Source organism: Pogona vitticeps, chromosome 1, assembly GCF_051106095.1.
Source record: "Pogona vitticeps strain Pit_001003342236 chromosome 1, PviZW2.1, whole genome shotgun sequence".
Classification (NCBI taxonomy): Eukaryota; Metazoa; Chordata; class Lepidosauria; order Squamata; family Agamidae; genus Pogona; species Pogona vitticeps.
Window position 1 is genome coordinate 67994113 of NC_135783.1, and position 23605 is coordinate 68017717.

General features: G+C 41.3%; 1 protein-coding gene and 1 long non-coding RNA gene across 5 annotated transcripts in view; one reads left to right on the forward strand and one right to left on the reverse strand.

Moving 5' to 3' along the window:
- Nucleotides 1-23605, forward strand: part of PRKN (parkin RBR E3 ubiquitin protein ligase) — a 982733-nt gene that overhangs the window by 683106 nt on the left and 276022 nt on the right. The window lies entirely within an intron of this gene.
- Nucleotides 1-23605, reverse strand: part of LOC144585910 (uncharacterized) — a 116530-nt gene that overhangs the window by 58717 nt on the left and 34208 nt on the right. Inside the window, exon 2 of the long non-coding RNA XR_013540533.1 lies at nt 12059-12125. This is a non-coding gene — a long non-coding RNA (uncharacterized LOC144585910). The remainder of the gene's footprint in view (nt 1-12058; nt 12126-23605) is intronic.

The window sequence follows — 23605 nt, forward strand, 5'->3', positions numbered from 1 at the left end:
CACTTGTGTAAAAAAGGAACAGGATTACATCCATGTCTCAGTAGTCACTTGGTTGCTATACCTCTACTTTTTACTATTGCATTAACCGTCTCTTTAGCTTACATGGTAGTTAATCTTCTTGTCCTTGCTGACTATATTCTGTTTTGATTTGCATTTTCCATTTTGTTTTAACAAGGGTTGAATTCATCGGCCACCTTGGATTCTCTTTAGGAGAAAAGTGGAGTATAAGTTAGGAAGTGAAATTAAATGAAGGTTGGGAAGCAGGAGTCCCTGGAATTGTAGATATATGAGATAATTGGCATCAACCAAAGAAAGAAGAGTGTGTGGCCAGATTAAATCAGCTTTAAAACTCTTCATTTGTGTTTAGATACATATATACAAATTGGAATATAAACTTGTCATTCTAAGTATGCTACCACCATAGAGAAATTTTCTGAACTGACAATAATATTTGAATTGAATCAGGTTTCTAGACTTTGGTAGAAATTAAAGGTAGAAAAAATGGAAGATGCAATTCATGGAAAACAAAATGTCTTCCATCCCTCCTTTACCATTTGTAAATTCAGGTATGTATGAATGCTGTCCAAATAACTTGCTGTAGTTCTCTTTTGTAGCATAGATCTTGATTTACTAAGTTGTTTCTGTGCACAAAGAACAAATCAATACTCTGAAAGTATGGAGACTAGTTTTAATTTAATTTTTGAGCAGACCTCCATAATTACATGACAGATTCAGTTCTGGACCCAGTTTGCTGGGAGCTTGTGGGATATTCTCCTTTCTCCTATATTATTATTATTATTATTATTATTATTATTATTATTATTATTATTATTATTATTATTATTATTATTATTATTATTATTATTATTATTATTATTGTTGTTGTTGTTGTTGTTGTTGTTGTTGTTGTTGTTGTTGTTGTTGTTGTTGTTGTTGCTGCTGCTGCTGCTGCTGCTGCTGCTGCTGCTGCTGCTGCTGCTGCTGCTATTGTTATTGTTGTTGTTGTTATTGTTGTTGTTATTGTTATTGTTATTCATCTAGAACTGCAGAGCTGGAAGGGACCATATTGGTCATGGGGTCCAGCCCCTTTCAGGAAGGCACAGTAGGGAATAAAACTCCCAATATCTTGCTCCTCAGCCAGATACCTGAACCACTGAGCTATCCAGCAGTTCCAGGTTGAATAAGCATCTCTAAGGGGATTTTGAGTACAGGTTTGGTCTAGAGTGGGCAGTCGTGGTCCTTCTGACCATTGGCTATGTGGGCTGAGACTGGTGGGAACTGGAGAGAACCAGATCTGGAAGGCAACAGTTGCCTGCTTGTAGTGTGAATGATTCATTTGTTATTTGTCGTTGTTACAGTCCTGTTAATCAGTTGCTCCATTCCTGTGAAAACAAGGTCTTTGTTGTTGTTGGTTTGGTCTACTAACCGGCAGAATTGTAGAGGCAAAACATTCTGCATTTTTATGTTTGGTTTACTAACCAACAGAATTGTAGAGGCAAAACATTCTGCATTTTTATGTTACGGTTCCTTTGGGCACTCTGCATTTGCATGTCAGTGAGCACACACTTGTCATTTTCTGTCATGTAATATCAGCTACAGTGTAAGTAGTGCGGCTGATACTACAGGACGCTTGCCTTAATATCTGAGAGTGGGATCAAGCCCTTAGTTGATGGCTCAGGACAGAAATTCACTGCTGATTCATAACGCTGCATCTTACTGTCAACACAGACTACAATTTTATTCTCCAGAGTGCCAAAGGCTATGTATGCACTTATTTCTCTTCCTTGTTTGTGGAACCTATTGCTTTAATGTACTATAGTATAAGCTGGTAGATATGGTTTATGAAAGTTTTATCTCATCACTGATCACCCACACTTGCTCACAAAAAAAGATGTTCACGTAGCAATTTCAGTACCAAAAATATTTTAAAATAATAGTATAGATGTATATCTTTGCTCAATATATTTTATTTGAACTTGTAATTTATGTGATAATGTTGAATATAGATCAGGATATACTACTCAAAATCCTTAGCATGGTAAATCACACTAGAGTGGACCCATTGAATCAATAGGGATTTGTTTAGGCAATTCCTCCATAAATTCCATTGATTTGAATAGGCCTTCCCTGACTGTGACACATCATGCTAAAGTTACAGATTACAGAGGAGCTGTCTCACTAAGCCCCTGCTTATTCAATGGATCAACTTTAGTGAGGTTTGCTACTCTACGATGCAGTTTTTTTGCCACGAACACATGTACCTCATGAGTTACTTTAATATATTATTTATTTGTTTATTTATTTAAAATATGTTTACCTTGCCATTCTCCTCAATGGCATTCAAAGGGGCACCAGCAGAACACTTCCACAGTGGAATTTTCCTGTCTTTTTCTGCAGTGCATAAAACCTAGACTTTGGAGCCTCTACGGTGAAACACCATAGGATGTTATGAAGGGGCTATACTAGGAAGGGTAGAATAGCCAGCAACTGGCAGGATAACTTTAACCTCTAGAAGAGTCATCTGAATCCCACAAGAGAACTTGGCTTTTGATCCAAGTCTCTGTAATTTGGCTATGATAAAAAAATGCATATATTCTTTTGCCTAAACCTTTTCTCCAGTTACTATAATTCTTAGAATTATGATCTATAAACAGTATATGTTATATATTAACAAACTGCAGTTGTTATTTATACAGAATCTAGCCCTAGGGTTTTGATGGTTACAGCAATGAAATATCTTTTATAACTATTCGCTAATAAGTAATCTAGTTTTGGCTGCCCAATTAGTGCTTTGAGGAAACTTGAAGGAAAGTATTCTCATGATAATTTCAGCTTGGCAAATTGAAGTCTGGTCCATTTAGAGATATGACAAAATTAATATATATTGCACATATACAACAAGGAAATACATATATTCAGTCTTTCTAGAAGAGTTAAAAGCCATTTGTAGTGAATCAGCAGTTATTATTAATGACAGAACAATAAACAATCATAAAAAGCCATTGCAATTATATCCTCCATGCGTGATCCTGTTTTATATATACTCTTGCTCTAAATATGCTTGAGTCTTGCTTCTTTTTAACGTGAGTTTGAAGAGAACTGTTTTTTTCAATAAGAAATCCTTAATTTCTTTGTTCCTGCTGGTGGTGCTATACCAAAAAGAATTGTGCGAGAAGACATAACTTCACATAACTAGACCAACCCACCACCACTAACAAGAATTTTAATATACAGATAGCTCAGTGATTTAGTTACAGTGGTGCCTTGCTTTACGATTGCTCCGCATTATGACGAAACCACTTAACAACGATCTTTTTGCGATCACAATTTCGCTTTGTGACGATCGGTTCCCTGCTTCAGGAACCGATTCTTCGCAAAACGACGTTTTTCGAACAGCTGATCGGCGGTTTCAAAATGGCCACCGGGTGATTAAAATGGCTCCCCGCTGTGTTTAGGGATGGATTCCTCACTATACAGGCAGCGAAAATGGCCGCCGTATGGAGGATCTTCGCTGGACTGTGAGTTATTACCCCATTGGAACGCATTGAACGGGTTTCAGTGGGTTTTTTCACTTTACGATGTTTTCGCTTAACAGCAATTTTCCTGGAACAGATTCTCGTCGTTAAGCGAGGCACCACTTTATCTGGCTGTGGAGCCATAGGTTGTGAGTTCAGTCCCTCTGCCTCCAAGGAGAAGAACCACCCTGTCTAGTCATGGGTGAGCTGCACAGTCCTTGGACATGCCCAGGAGAAGGGAATGGTCAACTACATACTTCTGAGTATTCTCTACCTAGGAAATCCTTGAAAGGGTTGCACAGAGTCTAAACTGACTTGATGGCACACTACAGTATTATTATTATTGATATGGCATCCCAGATCCATCTGCGTTTTGGAAACCTTAAGACCAGAGTCTGGTATCAATACAAGCATATCCTCTGCACCATGAGATGTGGTTGACAAGTCTCTCCATTGTTTTGTTTTGTTGTTCCTGCAAAATATCATCCCTCCCTCCCCACAACACCTTTCCTTTCCCCTTGCTCTCCAAAGGCTTTGATTCTCTAGCGGGTGAGTGGGCATATATGCCAGTTGCTGTATTGTTTCTTTTACTCTGACAAAAGGTCTCCTTTAGCAAGAGCAACCAGGCAAATAAAATTAATATGTGTTGAATAGTTAGTCGGGTGGGGGCATGTCGGGCAGACATGCTCCTTTGTGCTTCCTTCCTGATGATAGAAACTGTAAAATGTTTGTCTTTCTGTCAGAGAACTGCCCACTGATTAATTCCTCTTTACCAGAGGCCAAGTTGCTTATCATCTGTGGGGGGAAAGTCACAAGTGTTGGTGAAGATAGCATGTGTGCGCATATAAGCACAAGAAGAATGTGAAATTCTGTGTTGTTGGTATGGTGGCATGTAGAGAGGGTGGGTGGGTGTCTCTGAAAAATACTATTCAGTCACTGCTTCACCTTGGTAAGCAAATATTGAAAAGATACTTGAGGTACATATTCAGACATAAGCCTCTGATCTCAGCAAAGATTTTGCTTCAGCAAGAAATGCTGAAACAGGATCAAAAATTTGCCCTAGAATATGTAGGCATTCAGATAAAAGATGAGAGATTCTGGTTATTAACTTGTTCATAATTAAATCCTTAAATATCCATTCTGAACCTGCTGCCCCCATATTCGGCAAATCTTCTTTTCCTTCTTTTCCTGCTGCCTGTGTTATGTATAACGGATAGTATTTAATGGTTTGATGGATGTGGCATGTCAGATAAAGGTCAGGCGCTTTGGCTTGTGTATATGCATCCTAAGTGCTCCCTCTTCTGTTGCCGAAAAGGTAATGCTGGTTCTTTTGGGAAGGACCAGCCATTGAACATTAGCACAGCAGGGTAACTAAGGTTTCAGATCTTCTTCTCTGCTGCTTCCCTACAACCCCCCCCCCCCGCACGCACACACACCTTCTTTTCTTTGAGAAACTAGGCCAGCAATTTATTGAGGATTGGGATTGGCCAGGCTGTGCTTTAAAGCTTTCTGTTCTCCATGGCTGTGGGCCATGTCGAGCTGCAACTGTGCCTCTCACTGTTCGCCATGAGTGCATAAAGGGAACATTGTGTCTCATGGAAATGCTGCTGGCTTGGATGCAGCTCTCTGTGTGAGAAAAGGAAATGTTCTGTCCATTCATGACTTAGCAATGATTGGCAAAAATTGTGCCATATCCATGGCAGCAGAAACACAACACACACACACACACATTCAATTACACAAAGCAGAATATTGGATTCTGGACAGAGTTTGGCACACCACACTCTGTGAGCGTCTGGATAGAATTCAGAAGTGGTAAAGATCTATTCCAAGCAAACATTTTTGTTTTGTTTCCCATGCTGGGAACAAGTGAGAACTGTTCAACACTTGGAAATATAATGATTCTTCAGTAGGCTTCCTTTTAAACTATTCAGAGGGATTATGTGGATTCTTGGTGGCACCTCTTCTAACAATAGAAAGGGTTAGACACATGCTGTTATCATATGAAGATATTCAGATGAATGAGTCAGTGAAGGGTGTTGTAAGTAAAATTTATAGACTTCTACTAGATTTAGATCCCCTTCATGGATTGTTGCCTTGTTGTGGCGAAGCGGCTTGAGTAATTCAGAGAAGCTATGGGCTATGCCGTGCAGGGACACCCAAGACAGACATGTCATAGTGGAGAGTTCTGACTAAATGAGATCCACCTGGAGCAGGAACTGGCAATGCCACTCCAGTATCTTTGCCAAAAAAACCCCCCATGATCAGAAACAAAAGGCTAAAAGATATGACACTGGAAGATGGGATCCTCAGGTCGGAAGGCGTCCAACATGCTACTGAGGAAGAGTGGAGGACAAGTACGAGTACCTCCAGAGCTAATGAAGTGGTTGGGCCAAAGCCGAAAGGACGCTCAGCTGTGGACATGCCTGGAAGTGAAAGGAAAGTCCGATGCTGCAAAGAAAAATACTGCATAGGAAACTGGAATATAAAATCTATTTATTTTATGTATTTGATTTATTTGATTTATACCCCGCCTATCTGGACCGATGGACCACTCTAGGCGGCTGATGAACTATGAACCTTGGTAAGATCTATGAACCTTGGTAAGCTGGATGTGGTCAAACAGGAGATGGCAAGAATAAATATGGACATCCTAGGCGTCAGTGAACTAAAATGGACAGGAATGGGCGAATTCAATTCAGATGATTATCATATCTACTATTGTGAGCACCAATCCCGTAGAAGAAATGGAGTAGCCCTCATAGTCAACAAAAGAGTGGGAAAAGCTGTAATGGGATATAATCTCAAAAATAATAGAATGATGTCAGTACAAATCCAAGGCAAACCTTTCAATATCACAATAATCCAAGTTTATGCACCAACCACCAATGCTGAGGAGACTGAAATTGACCAATTCTATGAAAACATACAACAACTTCTAAAACTGACAACAAAGAAAGATGTTCTTCTCATTCTAGGGGATTGGAATGCTAAAGTAGGGAGTCAAGAGATAAAAGGAACAACAGGAAAGTTTGGCCTTGGAGTTCAGGACGAAGCAGGGCAAAGGCTAATAGAGTTTTGTCAAGAGAACAAACCGGTCATCACAAACACTCTTTTCCAACAACACAAGAGGTGACTCTACACATGGAAATCACCAGATAGGCAATACCGTAATCAGATTGACTATATTCTCTGCAGCCAAAGATGGAGAAGCTCTATACAGTCAGCAAAAACAAGACCTAGAGCTGATTGTGGCTCTCATCATCAGCTTCTTATAGGAAAACCCAAGCTTAAACTGAAGAAAGTAGGAAAAACCACTGGGCTCCTCAGGTGTAATCTAAACCAAATCCCTTATGAATACACAGTGGAAGTGAAGAACAGATTTAAGGAATTCGATTTGGTGGACAGAGTGCCTGAAGAACTTTGGATAGAGGCTCATAACATTGTCCAGGAGGCAGCAACAAAAACCATCCCAAAGAAAAGGAAATGCAAGAAAGCAAAGTGGCTGTCCAGCGAGGTCTTACAAATAGCAGAGAAGAGAAGGGAAACAAAATGCAAGGGAGATAAGGATGCATGGGGGTACTTGTTATGCAGTAGTATAGACTGCCAAAAAGACAAGTGGGTCCAAGATCAAATCAAGCCTGAAGTTTCTTGGGAAGTTAAAATCATGAAACTGAGGCTGTCCTACTTGGGGCACCTCATGAGAAGGCGGGGGGGGGTTTCTTTGGAAAAGGCAGTGATGCTGGGAAAGGTGGAAGGCAGCAGGAGAAGAGGAAATCCAAATATGAGATGGACTGACTCCCTTAAGGAAGCCATCGGGTTGAGTTTATAAGATGTGGGCAGGGCTGCTGAGGGCAGCGCATTCTGGGCATTCACAGGGTCACCCTAAGTGTGCGGAGGGGGCCACTTGAAGGCACCCAACAACAGCAGCAGCAGCAACGACCAGAACCACTACCACCCCACACTTCAGCGGGGGTGTGGGAAGCGATATCACAAGTGGGATTTTTTGGTCTACGGAACCCCCACCCCGGAACCCCTCCTGCTCCTTTGCCAGTCTTCGGTTTTCTCTTAGTGGGAGGAGGCTGGGCCTTGGGACCAAGTTCAGGGGGGGTTCAATGGGGTGCCTCCTGCCTGCTGAAAGGTGCAGTGGGGCCCACTCGGAGGACGCCTCGTGGGGCGGATGAGCAGCCTTTGTATGGCTGTCACTGCACCGGTGCTCCACAGGAGAGCCATGATGGGCATGGAAGGAAGGCTAGCTGGTCCCGACCAAACCTGGGGGGGACTGTGCACCTCTTTTCCTCCTTCCTTCCCTCCCTCTCTCCCCCTTTGCATACCCTTCTGCGATCAGCTGCTTCGCTGTCCCAGTGGAGAGAAGGATGGACAGATGGATGGAGGAAAATGCTGGGTCTCTCGCTGCTGCTGGGCTTCAGCACCGGCCTCCTTGCCTACTACTGGGTGGGCTTCCCCAAGGTCAGCACCACGGTGGTGGCAGCCCCAGAGCCTCTTGGGCAAGAACAATGGGACGGGCTGAGGATGGGTGTCTGGAGCAACCCTCTTCCCAGCAAAACAGGGCGTGACTGGTGTGCTGCCCCCGCCAGGGCTCTTCCTCTGGGCATGTGCAGAGTGCCCTGGGTGAACCCCCCCAGGGGAGGGAGAGGGATGTGGGCAGGGTGGGCTTGGTGGCAGCGGCCCTTCTCACTGAACCCCGAAACTCCCCAGCTATAGGGCAGCACGCATTGCCGGGAGGGCCTGCAGGAGGGAAGGCAGCTTCCCCAGGCGCTTCTCAGGTGTGTTTGTTCTGTTTTCGAAGGCACTTTATGACCCTTTATGTGCACCAAAGAAGGTTTAGTAAGCAGCCCAGATAACGCTGTTGAAGTAGCTGGCTTTTGGTCTGGTTTATGTTTGTTTGAACTTTATATTTCATATACTGTCATGATTTTAAATTGTGCAATGCCCTGAGACGAATAAAGAGAGAAGCAGCGGACAGGAAGCGAAGCGCTGGGCTTCACGCCCTCTGTGCGTGCCCAAAGGCTTCACGCCCTCTGTGCGTGCCCAAAGGCTTCACCCCCTCAGCTGCCGAGCACCCTGCTTGCTGGCTGCTCCTGCAAACCATTTCGGGTGCTTGCCGGGAGTTTGGTCTTGAGCTGCAATCAAGGAGCGAAACCGTCGCGCCTACGCCCTGGTGCGGGTCTCTCCATCGGTCTGTCCCTCCCACCTGGCTGTCTGTCTGTCTGTCCATCCCTCCAGCCACAACAAAGGGTTGGCTCGCCCAGGCACACCTACCCTTCTGCCGCCCCCTTGTCCGCGGAGACAGCCCCTAACCACCCACCAACCCGCCTCTTCTCCGGGGCTGCCAGGTGCTCTCAGGCTGGGGAGTGCCAGACCAGAGGGGGGGAATCTCGTTTTCCCTCCCCCTCGGCAGATTCGGTTCACTGCCTCTGAAGCGCTCTGGAGCACTGCAAGCAAGGGGCTGGGGTGGGTGGGTACGTGTTGCCAGGTTGGCTCCGGGAGTGCCTGTCCCACTGCTGCCAGCGGCGGAAGGAACCAGAGACGCACCAGGCCCACCAACGACCATCTTCCCTACAGGGAGAGCGGCAGGCTTGCAGCTTAGGCCCCACCAAGTCTCACACCACTTCTTCTTGCTCCCTGCGCTTCTTGGGAGCTTGAATGGAGGAGCTGCCACGTGGATGCCTTGGGCGCATGTGCGAAGGGGTGGGGGAGCGCTCACACCGGCTTTAGCACAAGGGCACATGTGCAAAGCAGCTGTGGGGAGGGGAGTGCATGCGGGGGGGGGAGGTCTGTCTTTGTTGCCCGGTCCGGCTCAGGCCATGGACCAGCACCGGACCGCGGACCGGGAGTTGATGACTTCTGCTCTAGGAAGCAAAAATCTAACCTTTTGCTTTCTTAATCTACTATAGTAAATTGGACCCTGAATATAAGGAATTATTATTATAGACATTTGGAACTATAATATTTGGATTCAGATATATTTGGAACTATCTGAACATGGAATTATTCCATGAATTCCAAATATTTACAAATTCTAATGAACATCCTTAATAAAGGACTCTATGTCAGGATAGTTGCCATAGGAATTGAAATGTCATGGCCCTCCAAATTTCCACCTGCTACTGCATTTTATAAATGGAGAGACATTTGACATGCACTGGATTTTAATTAAACATTTAGATATCTATACTCATTTTAAAATAGTACAGATTCAGTTTCCATTCATCTGATGAAACAGTTATAAGGGCTCTGTTAAAATGGCATGGAACTGCAGGTAGAGTGCTGAGCAGGAGGGGGAAAATATGCACTGTACTCTAAGGAGTGTATATATAAAGTAAATGATGAAACTGTGAGAACAGTTGTTGCTAAATTGGTTAGGCCATTCATCTCCGCAGGATACTTGACCGTATCATAGTTTAACTCAATGGAATGAATTTTCTGCATGTATGTGAAATTGCATTGGTAGACACTACATTTGTCACAATAGATTTTTTTTTAGATAGGATATGTCTGTTTCTGGTTTGAGGTGTTCTTAACATTTTTTCTATCACTTTATTAGGTGGTCTGAGATCTTCATATCACTACCAGTGCTTTGTCTCTATATAACAGCAAGTTCTGGATTTCTTGTGAGGTATCCCTGAGATGTTGTGGGTTTCCTTTCTCTTTATATTATCTACCTGTCTTTTGTTGTAAAGCAAAATTACATTGCCAAATTACATTGTCAAAGCAATGTAAATAATGTTCAGATTTTACTAAGCTGACACTTGCATTAATCAAATCAGGCAACATTGGTGTGGGTGGGTGTGTACAAAGTTCAGCTTCCAATGCATATCAGAACATAAGGAAAAAACGACAGAGACTTCAGTCCTACACAACCTGTGAATATACCTGTTTGAATGCTGGGTTTTTAACAGCCTCGCATGCTGCTTCTAGTAGGTGTGGCTGGGGGGAGACTTTTTTGGACTGTGGTGATTGTCACTAAACAATAGTTCCTTCTTCCCTCTAAATCAAAGAGGGCTCTGTTATCTCCAGCATTTGTGGGGTTAAAATGGTAAAAGTGAAATGTGTTGTAAATTATAAGTGTAAAGATGTAAACTTTTTTTACATTTTTTTTTATTTTACTCTGATTTTTTAAATTATTTTTTTAATAGCCTCTGAAGAAGGCCATAAAGGTACAGAGGCGTTCATATAACTTTTTAGTGTGTTATGAAGTGTAGAATACATTTTTAATGCCTAAGATGGAAAAAAATATCCCCAATTAGGAAATGGTAAAATATTGATTTACAGTAATTGTTAAGTGTTTAATTAAATGGCATACTCTATTTAAAGGTCATGGGAAATTGAGTTTTTCTAGATAATGGTCTTTTGGAATGTTTATGGAAGCAACTTATTGATGGGGGTGACTTAAAAGATAAGAAAGAAGCTAAGCTGCCTGAGTCTGTAATACATGCCAAAGCCAGACCTCACCTACTATTACAGAGGCAGAAGCTGTATCATACATATATTCCTAAATGCCTTAGTTGTCTTGCCCTTCAGAAATAAAAACATGATTTATTAATAATGATTAAATCTATTGTATCTTTCAAACCTCTAAAGGGAACTTTGCTGAGCAAATTACTCTTGCCAGCCTTTGAAAGTATTTCAACAGATCTGGGATATTAAAAAAAACAAAACAGAAACCAATTGTGATTGGGTAATCTGGGGTGATGTTCAAAATTTGCAGAACAGGGAAATAGGGCTTTAGAAACAGCAAAACAAATTGTGCCGCTTATATACCTCCCTATAACACTGAAAGCACTCCCAGGAAGATTTACATTTTTTTAATTATGCAGGCTACACGTTGCCTTCCTGCAGCAAGCTGGCTGATCTAACCCTCTAAAAAGAATGAATGATATAATCACATAGGGAAATAAATTGTACTGTGAACTACTTGTGGAGTGGAGGGGTGGTGATCTATTTCGTATTTTCTGGTGATCACACAACGTATAGGACCTAAATCTGTACCCAAGCTGGACTTTTTTGATCCAGTTGTAGGGCTACAACTTTTGGGGGCTGGGCTGGAGCCATTCTCTGACAGATGGAAGGGTAACTTTAAGGAAGATTGCACTCTTCAAAACTGCCCTTTCCAGTGTGATTGGATGTGCACCTTTCCTGTTGTCTGTTTGCACCCTAAGTTTCAGATAGCTCCTAAGTCGTGGGCCTTTCCATTTTTGGAGCCATTGAATTTAACAGAATGGATTTAGAAGGTTGAGCCCAACAAAGAAGATGACAGAGACAATAATTGCTCGGTTCTAGTGACTTCCTTGCTAAAGTTACTAGCACAAGGTGATGTTCTTTTTCTTGATTTTAGGCTATAATTATTTCTCTCTGTAGAAACAAGAGAGCTTTGTAGGCAGGTTTTTCATACTCATCCAATGAGTAAGGAATTGACTTTTATTTGTTATTTATATACTCACACATGAACACATTCATATACATATGCACCCATACATGCACACACATGCAGATATACACATACATACATACATACATACCTGCTCATGCTTAAATGTTCTAGCACTTGTGGCACAATACTATTGACCAAGGGATGTTATTCTCCATCTGTCCGTGAAAAGAGAAGATAAGGTTTTTAGTGCACCGATGCATAATTGTATACACTTCAGGAATGATAAGCAGTTACCACTTTAAAAAGCTCACCATAATTATGTTTTGTGTGGAATGCCTGAAAATAATGTTCAAATGCCAAGGATCAATTTGGGATTCATTATACCAAGATGCTAGAATGTCTGTAGCTTTAAAGACATTGAACCATATGCCAAGAATAAGCTCATTAAAATAAATGGCTGTACTCTCAAATATATACTTTTTTTGAAAGTCAGCCTAGAAAAATGAAGGTGTCTAACTCCATAACCCTTACATCTTTTTCATTACTTTTCAAAAGTAAAAATATTATTGTCCCCTTGAAGTGGTGTTATGATTTTCCTCACTTAAAAGTATCAAGGCACAGTTTATTGAGATGTTCTCTTCTTCAAGCTGTCTTGAGTGAATTGGCATCACTGGTCTTTGTATGGCATCTGTGCATCCACTTAAACTTTGGTCTTCCCAGTTCATAGGAAAACGGCCATCCAACTCTGCAAAAACCAACTATTCTTCATAGAATAAACATATCATTGCAGTATGTACTACTGTACAGTTGTTACCAATGGCACTGGTTCCCAAACTGTGTGTATTAATCTGGCTGCTGTTAGTCCTCATATCATATTCCACATTGAGAAATATTGATAACAAAGCTATCTCACAATTAGATTCTATATCCCTTTCACATATATCCATTAATTTCTAAAAATTTTGTACTTTTTCACATTCCCACCACATATGAAAGTATGTACCAATTTCCTTCTCACAATTCCAACATATATTCAGATAATTAGAGTTAATTTTATTCAATTTTATCAGTGTCAAATACCATCTTAAACTCAGTTTTAAAAAAATTAATTTTATTCTCACCAACGTAAATCATAAAACCCTAATTTTCCATATCTTCATCCATTCTTCACCATTTGTTCTTTTTTCTAAATCTTGTTCCCACACTAGTTTCAATCCTTCATTTTGATCTCTTCTTCTTCTAAATCTAGTTTGTTGTTTAGTCATTAAGTCATGTCCGACTCATCGTGACCCCATGGACCAGAGCACACCAGGCCCTCCTGTCTTCCAGTGCCTCCTGAATTTTGGTCAAATTCATGTTGGTAGCTTCAGTGACACTGACCAACCATCTCGTCCTCTGATGTCCCCTTCTCCTCTTACCTTCATACTTTCCCAACATAAGGGGCTTTTCTCAACATCAGTGTCTACTACATTATGTCTCTTCGAAATTCTTGCAATTTATTTTTCAAAAGTTTCATCCACTTCCTCTTCTTGATTGGGCAGCCGGTAGTAAACTCCAACTACGGTGTTCTTTTTGTTTTTTTATTTGGTGCTTATATGTTGATTTTACTTTATATTTCTAGTAGTTTTTAAAAAGGGGTTATTGATTTCGTTTATTTTATATTTTTTAATTATTCTGAACAGTTGATTTTCAATATCAACTTGTATTTCTGATGATTCCATTTTCCACCAAATTAACCTTTCTGGGTTATATATAATTTTCCCAATAAAACTCAATTAATTATCTATGTAGTAATTTTTACTATTTGGTATATCTATACCTCCTTTTCTTATTGTCTTATACCAATACCTTTTATTTATTCTGGCTTTCTTCCCTTCATTACAATATCTGTTAATCAAATGACACTTTCTAAAAACTGAAAAAGCTAATCAAATCCTGTTGTGGCCCAGCAAATGTTTTTAAAAATCAAATTTTGTATACATGTGAATGGACAAGAGTGCTGGAGAAGCCCCCGGACATTGCACAATTGACTTCCACACCCCTAGAGGACAAAAGAGTACTTTAATGAGTCAACATTTCCAGAGGGTTGGGGGGGGCAATATGAACCACTGAAGGGTTACAGTGTGGCTGCATTTCACAACCTCCTTGATTCCTTCTTCCTTCCCCCTCCCTCCCAACAATCGTTGCCAGCCCTACAATGACATTTCTAATATGTGGTCACCAGAACTGCCGAAAGCATTTCCAGGTATAATTGTGCATGTAATGGAGTCATGGGAAGAACAAGAGCCCATGTGCCTTGGATGTCTTGTCTCCACCTCAGCTGGAATATAACTTTCCCATGCCTATGTGTGCAAACAAGTGATGCCCAGTTTACTTATTTTGGGACAAATGCACTAAGCTCACCAGAGTGGACAACAAACGTTCTTTCAATTCACAGCAGAGAAGTACATATTTCCTGATTCTCCCACCCCCAGCATCTCTGTAATGTCCAGAGTTCCAACAACTTTGATTAGTGATATGATGGTGGAAGGAAGTCATGATTCTTGTTCAAAAAGCTCTCAAAATGGTTTTTTTTCCTCCCTGAAATTAGATTGAAGTGATTTCTCTTGCCTTCAATCCCCAAGAAACCTTGTGGATACTGTAATGGGCAATGTATTTCCTGATTGTTAAATGTTATTTTGTTTCAGCAGTATAGGATTAGATATAATTTATTCCTCACAGGTCCTGTCGGACATGACCCTGACTTGCTTGTAACCAGTAGTCAAGGGCTTTAGTTATTATTAACAGCATATTCTACAGCTATTAGCTGTCATTTAGAATGAAGAATTCAGTAAATGGGAAGAGAATGGAGGCTCCATGTGTCCTTTATTGCTTTTTTAACCATACAGAAATGAACATTTTGTGTCTCAGGCTGCAAATATTCTGACACGGTTGTGATCCTGAGCGCTGTGTTTTATAGGATGTTCAAGGTAACACCACTCTGCTCTTTTTTGCTTATTGTCTGTGGAGGGTGTCCTTCACAGAAATGCAAGGACCTTTAAAGTGATTTCCAGGCTTTCAATCCTCCTCTATCAGCTGCTTAGTGCCTCAGGCTCATCTAACTGTGATATATGGTAAATATTTTCCCTGGCAGGGAAAGTGCTCAGTGCTGTTTCTGTGCATTGATTGAACACATTAGGCTAATATTTATCCATTTGAAACCTGGAGATTTAACAGTGCATCAATTAATAGCTAGGCACCGATTATACAAAGTAATTATACATGAGAATATCAAAGAATATTAAGCCTCTGGTGGAGAAACCATCATAAATGGTTTAATGGTGATTAAATCTGGGGAAACTGGAGTTGTTCATGCTTCTTATTAAATTTAAATAAGCACATGGCTCCCTCTGCATTACAAATAGATGGGGTTTCCAACATCAATCCATCAGTTTGGTGACATACAAAACCCTGGAGGATGGCCTCCTATTTCTTTACCATAGAAGATTTTATTTGTTGCTCATTTGTATGTGTAAGGTTAATCACTTTATAAGTTATTCTCGTTTCCAAGTAAAGTTTTGATATATTGAAGAAAAGTTGCTCTTATACTTTTTTGTCCCTTCAATAAACACTTGCTCCAATATTGGGGTAAAAGTAAAACTACTTTCTATTGTAGCTTTTTCATTATCCTCCCAAAATAGTTTTCAAGGTCATGTCGCTGCTAAAGGTTTCTGCTGGGTCATTCAGGATTTGCCTTGTAGTTGAGGGAAACTGGGATTTTACAAAAGCACTCACCAAGGCTACTTCTGCCTACTGTTATGATGTATGTATGCTCGCTTCTTTCTCACGTAGAGATGTAAAGAATAAGGATGTAAACCTGACTAGTAGTTTGAACCATTAGTATCTAAGCCTTTAACTCAAACTTGATAGTTTCTGTCATCCTCACAAGTGAGAATAACTGTTAAAATTCTTCTCCTCAGAGTTTCTGACTTATGGCAACCTTTTCCAAGGTTTTCCAGGTAGAGAACTACTCTGAAGGGGTTTGTCATTCCCTTCTTCTGAGGGTACCCTCGGACTGTGAAGCTTGTCCAAGGCCACATAGGTTGGCTCTCTTGCCAGGAGGCACAGTGGGGAATTAAACTCCCAATCTGTTGCTTTGCATCCAGATACTCAAGCCCTGAACTATCCAGCCAGCAATAAATTTGGTGACAAATCTTAAGTCACTCTCAAAACTGTCCTCAGCTTCAAGAACAGTATTTTTCTGCAAATTGCACTGGTGTTTTCCCCTCTCAGAATTGCTATTTGCATAATCTCGTGAAACTGTGATGGCTGCTGCTCAGGGACGATGAAAATTCTGAAGCATCAGATGGTCTGTTTATATCTTTCTTAGCCTACGATCATTCTGCCATGTTTGCTATGTGTTTGCTTTGCTCCTCAATGGGAACGGACCCTAGTTCCCATTGTTTTCCAGAAATTACTGAGTCACTGATGGGCAAGAAGGTCCCTGTGTCGCTCTCAGCTGAAGGCAAGATATGCTGTGGGGCTTTCAAACCGCTTCTTGAGATGTCTTGTAAAGCGAGCCTAAATGAGGATGAGGCGCATACCAAGTATTCTTCACATCGCCAATAGAGAATAAACTCTAAATTATTCATTCTTAGCGCTTTTTTGTTGTTGTTGTCTTATTTCGGTGAGACATTTGTATTGAAATGCACGAAGCTGGGCAAGTCACTCACTCTGACAGAATGTTCTTGGCCGAGGACCAATTACCTCATGTTTGCTAATGGGAACTACAGGGATTCTGCATTAAAGGCCAAGGGGAAGGCAAAGCCAGGCTAAGCTGTTACATTTACTTTCCTTTTTTGATCTTCAAGCTTTCCGGTTACTGCTCAAGTTTGAATTAAAGGTTTATTTAGATAGCAATGGTTCAAACTGCTGGTCAGAACCATGAGAGACTAAACACCCAACCCCACTGAACTAGTAATTAAAATCAGCTTCATATTACATTAATTCCACAGGCATAGACAGAGCAGGTTAATAGGATAGGCTGAACACTTTTCATTAAGTATTAGAACAGTTGTTGTTGTTTTTTTTTAAAAAAAATTCCATAATGCTTTTGCATTAAAGTTAGATGGGGAAAATATTTTTGACTTATGTTCCAATAGCCCTGTTCAGGGACAAAATGACCACAACTACAGCGATGTACCTCCCCATTCCTTCTCCATCATCACTTGGTTAATGTGGAAAGTGGCAAGTCTACAGCGAAGGTAGTCCTGTGTCTGTATCCACTGAGTTCACTGTGATCATCTACTGTGGCAGTTTTTGTTCATTGGGCTTTCTCCTAGGAAATGTGTTCATAGGATCACACGTGTTACAAAAGTGCAAGCTATTGCAGGTTCACTCAAAAGTAATTCATACTGTTTTTATTGACTTTTCCTCCTCCATGTTTGTGGATTTATTATCTTTGGTTTGTTTTTGCTTTTTGTTCTTTTTTTTTTTAAAGTCAGATTTGTAGTCTGCTTTTCTTCCTGTAGGTTCAAAGTAGTATATGTGGCTTTCTTCTCCATTTTATCATCACAAGAACCATGGGAAGTAGGTTTGGTTGAGGGTGAATACAGGTTTTGGTAATGCAACCTGCTTACAGATGTATTTATTTGGGGGCATTTGTTCATTGGAAACTTGGGTTAAAGATCAAAGCAATAAAGTTGTTTTGTGAGGTTCCCCCCCAATGCCTCGCAAAACAGGGTAATAAGCCTTATTTCCTCCCTATTTTCCAGGTAATATATGGTATATTGTAAAAATTGTGAATGAACTAATCTTAATGTTTTTCACCAAACAAATTTTGCACTTCTTATTATCACTATCTTTCATTTTAGTGGCATTCACCTGCCATTGGTGGATATTATAATGAATGAGGAGAATGAATTAAAATCTGTTTAATTCTTTCACTCTCCATGTGCTGCTGGCCACAGGTGCTCCTAACTAGTAGCCCTTATGCCTTCATGTTACTTTCCTAGCTACCTCCAGTGCCTCAGCAACTGTATTGCAGTGACTGCTAATAAGGATGTATTCCTTCTTATCTGTTTCTGTTCATCAAGCATAGCCTTTTACTTCATGCTACACCACCTCAGAGCTGCCGCTGGCTCTGCTAGCATGGAGTGATCAAAGATAATTTGTGTATAAAGGCTCGTACTTGATGTGGGAACTCTTTCTGAAGTTTTCCTCATACAGTACTATTCCCCATCCAGGAAGATGCTGGTAGTAGTTCGGCTCAAAAAAATTAATGGGGGGGGGGGGTGGAGTAGGACATGCTATAGACGGAAGTTCAAAAGAAGCACTAGTTGTTCATATGGTATCCTCACTAGGGCCAGTCTTACCATTAGGAACCGTGAGGTAATTGCCTCAGGCAGAACATACTGGAGGGGGCCAGAAGTACTACCTTCTGTTGGAGGAAAGAATTGTATGTGCTGTCATCACCTTATTAAACTACCCTGCGTTTGCAGCTGTGTTGGAGGTTGCTGCCCTATTGCCAGTACTGAAAACAGAATCAGCAGCCTGCCCATTCATCTCCTGTTTGCAGCCTGTGGAGGGGATATCACATTGTCCTTCACCTCTCATAGCAAAATGTCTTGGCCCAGGCCTGGGCCTCACTTATGTATAGGATAGTTCTTTGGATGGTAGCCATTCAGCTGTGAACTCTGCATCTAATTACTTATACATAATTAAGTCTTACTTGTATCCATTTAAGTTTGAATGGCAGCATGCATTTATTATTCATTATTGTTATAATCATGTAATTCATTCCACATATTCACATACAATATGATCCTCTGAGCAGTCCTGGAAATCTTGTTTCCAGATTTCACACACACACACGGACAATAAGTATGCCATTAGCAAAACCAGTACATAGGGGGAAAAAAAGATAAGACAACTGACACATTCAGGAAAGCCACAGCAAAAGAAAAGACTATTTGCTCTAGCCATTGAGTACTGGTTTGGAAGGTAGAACCAGAGTAGTAAACTGGTTGTCATACGTATTGAGGTAAGGTGTGGAGGAGAGAAGGGCAGACCAGTTTGAAATAATAGTTAGGTTGTTTGCAGTGTTGCACACATAAAGCCAAGTGAGATTTAATGTTTGAGGAGTTTTGGGAAAAAAATTATCAAATCCATGTATATCCCACCTCCTTCATGGATTGCTGCCTTGTCGTGGCGAAGGGGCTTGAGTAACTCAGAGAAGCTATGGGCTATGCTGTGCAGGGACACCCAAGACGGACAGGACATAGTGGAGAGTTCCGACTAAACGCAATCCACCTGGAGTAGGAAATGGCAAGCCACTCCAGTATCTTTGCCAAGAACGCCCCATGATCAGAAACAAAAGGCTAAAAGATATGACGCTGGAAGATGGGACCCTCAGGTCGGAAGGCGTCCAACATGCTACTGAGGAAGAGTGGAGGACAAGTACAAGTAGCTCCAGAGCTAATGAAGTGGTTGGGCCAAAGCCGAAAGGACGCTCAGCTGTGGACGTGCCTGGAAGTGAAAGGAAAATCCAATGCTGCAAAGAAAAATACTGCATAGGAACCTGGAATGTAAGATCTATGAACGTTGGGAAGCTGGAGGTGGTTAAACAGGAGATGGCAAGAATAAACATCGACATCCTGGGCATCAGTGAACTAAAATGGACAGGAATGGGCGAATTCAGCTCAGATGATTATCATATCTACTATTGTGGGCAAGAATCCCGTAGAAGGAATGGAGTGGCCCTCATAGTCAACAAAAGAGTGGGAAAAGCTGTAATGGGATACAATCTCAAAAATGATAGAATGATGTCAATACGAATCCAAGGCAGACCATTCAACATCACAATAATCCAAGTTTATGCACCAACCAGCATTGCTGAGGAGACTGAAATTGACCAATTCTATGAAGATTTACAACACCTTCTAGAACTGACACCAAAGAAAGATGTTCTTCTCATTCTAGGGGACTGGAATGCTAAAGTAGGGAGCCAAGAGATAAAAGGAACAACAGGGAAGTTTGGCCTTGGAGTTCAGAACGAAGCAGGACAAAGGCTAATAGAGTTTTGTCAAGAGAATAAGCTGGTCATCACAAACACTCTTTTCCAACAACACAAGAGGCGACTCTATACATGGAAATCACCAGATGGGCAATATCGAAATCAGATTGATTATATTCTCTGCAGCCAAAGATGGAGAAGCTCTATACAGTCAGCAAAAACAAGACCTGGAGCTGACTGCGGTTCTGATCATCAGCTTCTCATAGCAAAATTCAAGCTTAGACTGAAGAGATTAGGAAAAACCACTGGGCCACTCAGGTATAATCTAAACCAAATCCCTTATGAATACACAGTGGAAGTGAAGAACAGATTTAAGGAACTAGATTTGGTGGACAGAGTGCCTGAAGAACTTTGGATAGAGGCTCGTAACATTGTCCAGGAGGCAGCAATGAAAACCATCCCAAAGAAAAGGAAATGCAAGAAAGCAAAGTGGCTGTCCAACGAGGCCTTAGAAATAGCAGAGAGGAGAAGGGAAGCAAAATGCAAGGGAGATAGGGAAAGTTACAGAAACTTGAATGCAGACTTCCAAAGAATAGCAAGGAGAGACAAGAGGGCCTTCTTAAATGAACAATGCAAAGAAATAGAGGAAGATAACAGAAAAGGAAAGACCAGAGATCTGTTCAGGAAAATTGGACATATTAGAGGAACATTTTGCGCAAAGATGAACATGATAAAAGACAAAAATGGAAGGGACCTAACAGAAGCAGAAGACGTCAAGAAGAGGTGGCAAGAATACACAGAGGAATTATATCAGAAAGATTTGGATATCCCGGACAACCCAGACAATGTAGTTGCTGACCTTGAGCCAGACATCCTGGAGAGCGAAGTCAAGTGGGCCTTAGAAAGCCTGGCTAACAACAAGGCCAGTGGAGGTGATGGCATTCCAGTTGAACTATTTAAAATCTTGAAAGAAGATGCTGTTAAGGTGCTACATTCAATATGCCAGCAAGTTTGGAAAACTCAACAGTGGCCAGAGGATTGGAAAAGATCAGTCTACATCCCAATCCCAAAGAAAGGCAGTGCCAAAGAATGCTCCAACTACCGTACAATTGCACTCATTTCGCACGCTAGCAAGGTTATGCTCAAAATCCTACAAGGTAGGCTTCAGCAGTATGTGGACCGAGAACTCCCAGAAGTACAAGCTGGATTCCGAAGAGGCAGAGGAACTCGAGACCAAATTGCTAACTTGCGCTGGGTTATGGAGAAAGCCAGAGAGTTCCAGAAAAATATCTACTTCTGCTTCATTGACTATGCGAAAGCCTTTGACTGTGTGGACCACAGCAAACTATGGCAAGTTCTTAAAGAAATGGGAGTGCCTGACCACTTTATCTGTCTCCTGAGAAACCTATATGTGGGACAGGAAGCAACAGTTAGAACTGGTCATGGAACAACTGAGTGGTTCAAAATTGGGAAAGGAGTACGGCAAGGCTGTATATTGTCCCCCATCTTGTTTAACTTATATGCAGAATACATCATGCGGAAGGCTGGACTGGAAGAAACCCAAGCCGGAATTAAGATTGCCGGAAGAAATATCAACAATCTCAGATATGCAGATGATACCACTCTGATGGCAGAAAGTGAGGAGGAATTAAAGAACCTTGTAATGAGAGTGAAAGAGGAGAGTGCAAAAAACGGTCTGAAACTCAACATCAAAAAAACTAAGATCATGGCCACTGGTCCCATCACCTCCTGGGAAATAGAAGGGGAAGATATGGAGGCAGTGTCAAATTTTATCTTCCTGGGCTCCATGATCACTGCAGATGGAGACAGCAGCCCTGAAATTAAAAGGCGCCTTCTTCTTGGGAGGAAAGCGATGACAAATCTTGACAGCATCTTGAAAAGCAGAGACATCACCTTGCCAACAAAAGTCCGAATAGTCAAAGCTATGGTTTTTCCTGTCGTGATGTATGGAAGTGAGAGCTGGACCATAAAGAAAGCAGACCGCCGAAGAATTGATGCCTTTGAATTGTGGTGCTGGAGGAGACTCTTGAGAATCCCCTGGACTGCAAGGAGAACAAACCTATCAGTTCTAAAGGAAATCAACCCTGAATGCTCACTTGAAGGACAGATCCTGAAGCTGAGGCTCCAGTACTTTGGCCATCTCATGAGAAGAAAAGAGTCCTTGGAAAAAACCTTGATGTTAGGAAGGTGTGATGGCAAGAGGAGAAGGGGACGACCGAGGATGAGATGGCTGGACAGTGTTTGCGAAGCAACCAACATGAATCTGACACAACTCCGGGAGGCAGTAGAAGATAGGAGGGCCTGGCGTGCTCTGGTCCATGGGGTCACGAAGAGTCGGACACGACTAAACGACTAAACACACACACGTATATCCCACTTTTCTTCCAGTGCACTAAAAGCAGTTCTCTGTCCTCACAACTCTTGTGAGCTAGGTCAGGCAAAGAGAGAGAGTGCCTGGCTCAAGGTCCAATGAATTTCAAGAACCCAGATCCAAGATTTTCCAAGCCTACTCTCTAATTGTTACTCCCCACTGAGTTTTAGTATTGTGTTGCACCCTTTGTATCTCTTTGGCCAACCCGACCCCTGTACATCAACCAGCAACTCCTTCAAAATACAACGTTACTTTCTTTATTCTTATCAGAGCACTGTACAATTTAAAATTATGGACATACAGTATATAAAATATAAAGTTCAAACAAATGTAAATGTTAAAATGATTAGACCTTCATTTTTTCCTAATGTGCATCCTTTTCATTTCATCATCTGAAACGTATGATACACGCTATTTATTACTCAGTGTGTTCCAGACAGTGACTTAATTTATTGGCTATCTGATCTTGTTAGTCTTAAGGGTAGACTGAATGGCAACATGAGGTCATAATAGCTGGTTTAATATATAATAGGATGATCTCACCTCCACAATTAGTTTTATTTCTCTTTCCTCTGTGAAGAAATATTTAAACTTTTTGACAGATGACTTGAAATTACACTGGTGAAGCTGTCTGTGTTCTTTTCTTTCACCTCTATCAGTAACAGACTGGTGCTGCCAGAACTTACAATCAAGGTGACAGATAAAGCTCTTGTTACTGGTGGTATATTATCATTGCTTATGAAACTGGACATGCACACTAGCCTGCAGCAGGGGCGGAAGTTACCTCTTTGTGTCAAGAAAAGCAAGATGTAGGAGTGTAAGGGGCATGTAGAAGTCTAAAATCGATGTTGCATTAAGTCTAACCTAAAACTGAAAAGGCAGAAGACAGAAATGCTCACAAAATTGTATCCAAATGCTGGCTTTTCTTTCGTATGAAATTTGCATGAATATTTGCCATGGTTGTTTACTTTGGTTTAATGCAAATTTCTATTATGAAATCATACTTGCTGTTCTCGGAAAAACTAAAAGACATTAACAGTGCAGACAAAAGGAACATAGCATTTAGAATGGAGTGGAGCAATTTTGGTAAGTCAAGAAGCCAACATCCTACCCACCCCTCCCAACAAAACTGCCACAAACACACACTCTTGCTGAAAATCTGTAACAAACCATGAAAAATCCATCTACAATCAAGCATGGATACTATCATTGCCCAAACTGGACTGAAAAGTGAGGATATCTTCCACCTGCCAGTAGGTAATACTGTCAGTTTGGCCGGAATTGGCTTGCCTAGTGTGTACGCTTAATTT